The 6,035-nt window shown below is 41.9% G+C and overlaps 1 long non-coding RNA gene across 1 annotated transcript; it reads left to right on the forward strand.

Annotated features, from left to right (window-relative positions):
* The first annotated feature begins 202 nt into the window (after window positions 1-202).
* Window positions 203-5,234, forward strand: LOC109144173. Its single transcript, XR_002044762.3, has 2 exons — window positions 203-584; window positions 2,127-5,234. It is a non-coding gene; the product is annotated as an uncharacterized LOC109144173 (long non-coding RNA).
* Window positions 5,235-6,035: the final 801 nt, after the last annotated feature.

A 6,035-nucleotide genomic window follows, 5' to 3' on the forward strand; every position in this document is an offset into this window, starting at 1 on the left:
TTTTGGCTTACAGAACTGCTTTAGGGGCACTGTGATGTGTAAATTAAATTCAAATGAAGGTTAAATATAGTTCTCTGAGAAAGACTGCACAGTTTAAATTACCTAATTATTTGGACAAAATCTGTTCTCCTGTAATTAAATGTATACAAAAGAATGTGTCTTTTCTCTAAGCACATTTTGAGAGGAGATGTTTATCAGCAAATGGTAACTTCCTCTTGAAGATCATAGAGATACTGCCATCACTCAGAGCTGTGTGGGGAGGAAAGTTTGTCAGAGCTGAGCTGAATAGAGACACAGCATTCCTGTATTTTGCTGTGTGCAGCCTCCAAGTCCTGACCCTGCAAAGCCTTTTAATACAAGCTTTGCTTTAACTCTTTTTCTAGAGTTCATGCCTGTGCAGGAAGGGCTACACCCAGCCAATGTGCCCAGGCAGTGCTGTGATCACAAAAAGAGCTGATACTTCATCGAATCCATGCCAGCTGTGATGCCCAGGACTGGATTTTTTGCATCCAGCTCAGATCCTCTCATTCTGCAAGTGTTCCCAGGCTTTGGAAGACTGACTGCTGGAGGGAGTTACAGCCCATGTGAGTAAGGGGGTGAGAGTCTGGATCACTGAGGTTTGTTTAGTCTATTTTTAAATGTGTTGAGCGAGGGGATTTCACCATCTTTCTGTGGGAGACTCCTCCTGAGCCTAGCAGATGTCAACAGCAAGATATTTTCTGCATGATACTGGGTATGAACTTTCTCTTCACCTTGTCCATTCCACTTCATTTTTTTTTTTCACTTGTGTACATCCATCAGTATTTACACCCTGTAATATTTCTGTTTCTTTCTCCAGAGCCATTGCTCTGTCCCACAGACTGTAGCTCTTTCATTCTATTTTTGGTGTCACTCCATCTGCCTCCTTTCTGCTTTAGGAGGGCACATTTCTCACCCTTTTCTGCTTCTCTGCAGTTTGCCAATTCTGTTCAAATCTGTTGTGTGTGGCTGACAGACAGAAGTGTCAGCCTTGCTTAGGGCTCAGAGCTCTATGCCATCAATCTAATACTGCAGTACAGGTACAATACACTTGGATTGTTCAATTACTGCTCATGAACCAAAATCTCACTCTCCAAAGGGCTGGAAATTAAGTCTGCACAGTATGCCTAAGCTTCACAATGGCATTCCCTACGGTAAAGATGTGATATGGAATACAGCCCTGGAAAAGAAAATAATAAGCAAGCTCATATTGCTTAAAATTCTGAATTTTCCAATATATACCTGGAATTATGCAAATTTTCTGTGGTTTCCCAGGTTGGAAGAGTAACATTGCTCTGCATGTCTGGTCCCCAGTCGTAATATCTGTCATAATTATATTAGGAAAGAAATTGCATGCTCATTAGAAAAAGCACACTGGTGCACAAAACTTTTGTCTGGGGGACCCAGAGCATCTGAACTGCATGTGGGAAGAATGTTTGGATTTCACATGTGACAAGAAGAGATTTTTCAAAATGAGTGGGAAATTAAAGGCAGCTCAACAAACTTTCCTACAAGTCATTGTACAATCCGCTCTTTTCATTCAAATTCATTCTGCAGAACATGAGCTTACTTAAAGAAAGAGGAGAAGGAGAAAAAAAAAGGATTTATTGCTAATAGACATAAAAGGAAACCATAAATCTAGCAGGGCCCTGTAGTGAGTCTAATAGTGAGTAAGAACAAATGCAATCAATATGAATGTATTCATTTATTCTCTCTCAGCCACAATCAATATGCATGGTATCTCAATGTTGAATAGGAAGGCAAAGCTTTTGCCCCAGTGAGTTTAAAATAATTCAACAAAATTCCTGCTGAGTTTTGATTGAATAATAAGTTTGGCTCTAGCTAGAGAAAAATGTGCAGACAGGCAATATGCTGACAGGGAGCAAAACTGGGAGCCAGCAATTCTAGGAAAGGGATGGGTTCAGGAAGGCACGGGAAGAACAGAGAGGTAAGGGGTGACTCTGAGGAAGAAAGACAGAAGTGCTGCAGTTATTTCAATGGGTGGTAGGAAATGTCCCTTTTGAAGAAGAGAAGGGAAGCTGGCCCCAACCTTGGTGCAGCATATTCCCATTATTCATTTACCGTGTCATTCTTAATTGTCTCCATAGCTCCTGTCCCACGGGTACATGTGCCCAGAGGGCATGAAGCAGCACCACCAGAGCTGCCAAAGCAGAGATGGAGGAGACACAGACCCCATGGAAATCTGGAAGTGGACTGGCTCCCAGCCTGACACCCCAGGCAAATATCTTTATACAGAGGATGCACAGGCAGGGCAGAGGAGGCCTCCACTTTGCTTCCCACCACTAAGGCTGCTGAGCAAGCAGCCTGTTGCATTCTCCTCTGACTTTAATTTGCAAATAGCCTTAAAGGATTGCAGAAAACAGCATGGGAATTTCTTTTTAATGATGGTAATAAAGGTTAGGCTGTTTGTGTAAAGCCTGCAATGTAATCACTGAACAACATAAGAGTACACAAGGTGTCATGTAGAAACAAAGAGGTCACCCTGAGCAGAGGAGGGAATGAAAGCAGAGAGAAGCATCCATATTCACTGAACAAAACCTCTGCACTCTCATGTCTGGACACTGAGCCTACCTGGGCACTAGTAAAAATCCAAACAAATAAATAGAATTGTCTCACATCTCTTGAATTCACCTGCCGGAGCAGTGGCTGTGTTCTTTGATCACCCAAACAGGCAGCCTGAAAACAGTTTGAAAAGCTGAAATTCAGGGGTGCTGGCCATTTAGCTACTCTCTGTATTGAAGGCCCAGACAAAAGGATGCCAGACAATGTTTTTCAATGGCCTCTTTCTTTTCCTAGGCAGAACCTGAAAAATGCCTCTTGATGAGCTCTCCAGAACTAATCACCATACACTGCTTACCTATTCACTTTCCAGGCTGGTGATATTATAGTTATTATGCTGTGTCCTGTCACGCCCTCAGTTCGTTAGACTCCTAATGAGAAGACCTAATTCCTTCCCTGGCTGGTTGGGAGGCTTGGCTAGTGGTGCTGTGTAAATGAAGGAGATGGTTATTACTATGATCATGATTATGTTTCATTAGTAATAACAAGGAACTGTGGTCAGGTATGGCTTATTTACAGGAAATGAGAGAAAATACCTACTTAAAAAGAAGCTTAAAGGAACTGGTGATTTTCATCAAATGAGAGGAGAGATTTGCATGTGAAACAGAACATGATGAGCTTGGCAAAAAAATCCCTACGATCATTAACTCCAATTTTAAAATTATTTAAATTTGCTATGCATTTTATCCCAAGGAGCACTGTCTTCCTGCAAGCATGCAGGCAAGGTCAGGAGTTCATCACGGAAATACTTGGAGGAAGGGAAGGGTGAGCACATAAATTGGATGATTCATATTTCAGTGAGAACTCCACCACCCTGAGTGAGAGGAGGGTTCAAGGAGAGAGCTCCTTTCCTGTGCCAGATGGGCCAATGACTAAGGAAGAGAATAAAAGACTAGGAAAGTTAAGGATGGTCTTTTCCTTACTACAACTTCACAGCTTTTGGCAGGCAGCAGGTTTTTGCTCTCTGAAGAGGCCCAGATGGCACCTGGACCCAATAGTGCTGATGATCCCATGAAAAGATCTGCCTCACCCTTGTGATTGCTCATGAGCTGTGGTGTACCAGTGTATCTGGGCCAGATGCAAATGTATTTCAGACAGCAGAGTACTGGGGGAAAGAGTGGTGCAAGTCCCCTGTCAGGACCGTTAGGTCATGTTTAACTGGTGATAGTGATCCAGTTATCTCATCACAAGTGATGTGCTGGCCACAACTATTTAAAACATGACACAACAAATACTTTCAAACAGTGATTTGCTCGCAGAAGCTTGCTTTCAAAGAGGCAATGTTTTTCTTCAAGGAGTGATTCCTTGCAGCTCATGGACCAAGACTTAAGCCAGAAAAACCTGCTTATGACATGGGAAACCCCTTACCAGGTGCAAGGGGCTGTCTGTAAAGCCGTTTCCAAAGAGCAAGCTACTGAAATCAATGCTTATCAAAGGCCAATCCAGACACTATCCCATTCCTTCAAATGTCCAGCAACGAGATGTGACTCAGAGAAGTGCTGCTGTGTCCCTTAAACATGGATGGAGAAACCCAGCACAACAACAAACATGCCAAAACCGTTATTACATATATACATATATAAATACATTATACCGTGTATTGTATCTATTTATTGTTTTCTATTCTGACATTAATTCAAAACTCTCATCATGATCCATCTGTGCCCCAAAAATTGTCTGCTTTTCCAGAGGAAAACAGGAAGCTCATTAACTTCCTTTAGAAGATACAAATCTGTACCTCATCATAAACCTTAAAAATCCCCCATATGATATCCTGTACTGGAAGGTAATTTTTTGTAAAAATTTGGAATAGTTGATACATCTCCAACATTTTTGTTTGCTCACAGTCTGTTCATAGGACACCTCAGGTATCTGAACAGAGACATTACACTACTTCATGACACCTGCAAAGCCTTGGAGGAAAATCAGGTGAAGTAGAGGAATAGGAAGATAACTTTTACAAGGAGTAGCAAGAACAGCATAGGATTTTTTTTTAATTAGACAGACAAATTAAAACATGAAAGAAACACTAGATACAGTTTCTTCTTATTTTTTCAACTGGCTATAGCTTTAATCTTAGCAATTCAGAGCTTGTACAATGGCATCTGTACAAACAGCTGTAGTTCCCCTGTGTAAAACACACTGGATACAGCAGTGAATTTGCTTGAACTTGCTTTCACAGGCAGCATGGTCTATCAAAGGAATGGTTAATGATTTCTGCTAAATAATAGAAAGCTTCAGACACATGGCAGTGCAGGATGCTCCTTACTCTCCCCTTGTCCAGACACACACCTTAAACCTTACACAACCTAGAATCTAATTTGAGGTGGGGGGTGTTGTGGGGGGTTGGTTTGGGGCCTATATGGGAATGGTAATAAAGAGAAATCTTCATTTACTTTGCCTGGCTGTGGAGTAGACCATGTGGATTACTTTTTTATTCACATTTACTCTTCCATGAGTGTTTGTATTCAAAAAGCCTAATATGCCCTATACCAAAAGATTACATGTAATTGGCTTGATGCTCATCAACTTGAAATGCTGGGAGGCATCCCAGTGTATTAAATTTAATTGTTCATATCTAGGGTACCATGCAATAAAAATCCCCAAAAAACAATAAAGTTGTACATTTTACATTTTCTCTGTTGCCTGTATTTTTTGGCTTTGTTTCTTCATTGGGTTTTTTTCGGTTGGGTTCTTTTTTTGGTTGGTTGGTTTTGGGTTTGTTTTTTTTTTAGTGCAGAGAAAAGGTAGAACATTTCTGTACTTGATTAAGATCTGTTAGTGGAGATTTATTGCCAAGGCTTGCACTGTGTATTTGGTATTAACCTCTTAGATCACAGTAAGTGGCTTTTGAAGTTGGCTGGGGACTGAAGATAAGTTCTTCGTCAGGGGAGACACCACGCCTGCCCCTTTCCAAGGGGAGGCTGAGGGCAGAGGGGGCAGTGGGAAGGTCACTCCATTCTGCCTGCAACATCATGCAATATTAACTGGAGATGATTATTGAATACAAAGAGTTCTTACAAGCCTTACAGCTTGTCTGTATCTTGTTAGATGACTAAAGAAAAGCAGGGTTAGGAAAGAATGACTCTGCCAGATGAAATCTCATCTGTTTCATTCCTAGCTGCATTGCAAAGAAAATGAAATTATTTAAGGGCTTTATCTGATTTAGGGCCTTAGTTTTCCCTCCCCTTTTGGTTCCCAGTAGCCCTGTTCCTGGAACCAAACTGCCAGGTCCCCCACCAGCAATAACTGTTTTTTCTCCCCGCTGGAATCAATGCTTTCCCAGTGGGAGTGCAGGGTGATGCCACCTCTGCCAGGAGGGGACAACAGAGCAACTCCCCTCAGTCCCACCTGCCAGGTGAAAGGAGTGTTGCACACTCTTCCCCACAGGGCAAAACCTGACCGCTGCAGCTGGACCTGAAAGAGAAAATTAAGCT

This window comes from Corvus cornix, chromosome 5, assembly GCF_000738735.6.
Source record: "Corvus cornix cornix isolate S_Up_H32 chromosome 5, ASM73873v5, whole genome shotgun sequence".
Taxonomy (NCBI): Eukaryota; Metazoa; Chordata; class Aves; order Passeriformes; family Corvidae; genus Corvus; species Corvus cornix.